The following is a 2,591-nucleotide window of genomic DNA, read 5'->3' on the forward strand; positions in this document are numbered from 1 at the left end:
CTTAGGATACCCAAGATATAAGATACAATTTGTTAAACGCATGAAACTCAGGAAGAACGAAGACCAAAGTGTCGACACTGTGCCCCTTCTTGGAATTGGGAACAAAACCCCCATGGAAAGAGTTGCAGAGATAAAGTTTGGAGCTGTGAAGAAAGGATGGACCATCTAAAGAAAACCTTGCTCTTATCCAAAGCATTCCGTTCAAAGGTAAGATGGTAGGCAGTAGGATTCAATTCCCATGGACTTCCAATTTATCATAGTCCATTGTCTGCCAAAATAGTCTAATATTTGAACTGCCAAACTGACAAATCAATTTATAACTAATTATCTCATTTAATTACTCACAATGCTAAAATATAGATGATATTATTATATCCATTTTACAGATTGCACTCTCCAGGCTAAACGGAGTTAAGTCAACTTTCCTGGCCTCATGATTAGGTATTAGGGAGCAGACCCACAATTTAAGTAGTTGGTTAATAAGGCTCAAACCCCTTCTACTTCCTCATCCTTGTTGAGAAGATCCTTCCTGAAATCCTGAAATCTATATAAATCCATCCTTCAGCACTTCCCAGTACTCTTGCACAAGCATCCAACCTTTTCACATTGCAGGATAGAGTTGGCACCTATAATGTTACACTTGAACCACACAATGAATTTATACTTTAAAATCTCATGATGTCTGAAGTTTATGATTTTACATTGGGCCACAGTCATAGGCCTCCTGAAGTACCTGTTGCCCATGGCCTGCAGGCTGAATGCCTGGTTGAGTCCACCATTCACTGCCACATCAGCCTGTGATATCTTTCTGCTTCTTCTCTAATGGTCTGTCTAATGTCAAGTGCCAGTTTCAAATTTCTTGAACATATAACTTTCTGGAAGCTGTGATGACCACCACTTTTTAATCTATGTTAAATCATGTCTTCCTTTGTGTAGCTAACTAAGAATTTCAAATTGAGGATTCTTTTTTCTACAGTTACCAAGTACCCCACAGTACCTACTGGGATGCAGTGCCTACAAAAGATACCTAATCTTTGATTCTTTGGCAAATAAATCTAAACTGTACACTTTTAAGGCACAGGAAGGAGTTAGATGGCTAGTATGCAGTTCTTCCTGAAGAATACCCATGAGACTCTGAGTCATATGGTCCACATTATTTTCAGGTAAAACAAAAAAAAATCATAGAAACTTTTGTTCTTAATCTAAAGATGTTAATCTGAGAGCTGTTATTTTGTCATTCTTTGCTAACTGAAAGATTAGAGGTCTTAGAACAAGAGTTTTATTTATTTATTTATTTTTAATATATAGTGTATGCCTGATGAGGTCTCAGTCAGCAATCAGGTTACCTGAGGGTAATCTAAGGAAATATTTGTGGAGAGCCAGGAGTCTTTGTGTAGCATTATGAGGACTGAATGTGATACAGAATAACAGCAATGTGCACATGGAGCCAAACCATTATAAGTTGGATATTCTCCTTTGGTTATAAGCAAGTTAAAGGAAGAGGTAGTGGATGTTCTATATGTTAACTTAAAAGGAAAAGGCTTTCAACAATTCTCTACTTGCTTTAAAAATATAAGTTCATCGTATGCTGTTCCTTTATTCACAATACGCACTTCCTTATGATGGAAATTAAAACTAATGGGCTTTGTGGAAAGCTGAGACTGTTGAGTAGTCATGTGAATTTTGTTCAAGATTCACAGTACTTAGTGTGTACATGTAGACAGTTCAGGACTACCTCCCAAGCTGGATCCTAAGCCAAGCAATCACAGAGGGTTCCATTCATGTGTGAAGCTCTTTGCTGTTACCTCTCTTTGGCTCTACAAATTTGTCATATTCCAAGTACATATATTTGATAGAATGAAGTTATCTGACATTTGGACCACAACCCATATGGGAAATGTGGTCATTTGGTAAGTTTGCACAGTATAATTATGAGAAATAACTGGATGACCTTTGACAAACTTCTTGGTCAAAAAAAATTATGTCATTAAGCCTTTGGAGAGAAGTGTTGTGTGACAAAACATGTGTGTATAAACATCTGGAGCTGCCAGAAATGGAGATTTTATGAAACAGTCTTTGGTTTTGAAGTCATATATCAGCTCTTCCTTGAAGAACTGATGGTTTCTGTCATTATGAGTGGAATACATGTCAGCTGCATACATGTCAGCTGTGGTTTCAACTTTTCCAAACATGGAAGTGATTATGACTGTGATATCTTAAGGAGTCATAATTAAGCAAGATGATGTACCAGCAAATATGACACATGAGGTCTTGCAGTTAAGACTTTTCACTTCCCACATCTTCTCTTTCCTCTATTATAGGTATGTATCTACCCACATGCTGTTCCCTTGTGGTAGCCATGATAAATAGACAAAGTGTACCTGCTCTCAGGGATAATTTTGTTGAAGGGACCGAAAGTTCTGAAATGTAGATTACAGTGCTTCCAATGAGAGAATGTGAATGAATGGTCTTTATACATTTCATACTTTATAAGCAGAAAGTAGAAAGAAGAGGTAGGGATTTAAAAACTGCTGTTGATCTATCTCTGAGTTTTAAACTAATATAATATTGCTAGCAAGAATTGGATGTAA

This window comes from Mus caroli, chromosome 15 (genome assembly GCF_900094665.2).
Source record: "Mus caroli chromosome 15, CAROLI_EIJ_v1.1, whole genome shotgun sequence".
Lineage (NCBI taxonomy): Eukaryota > Metazoa > Chordata > Mammalia > Rodentia > Muridae > Mus > Mus caroli.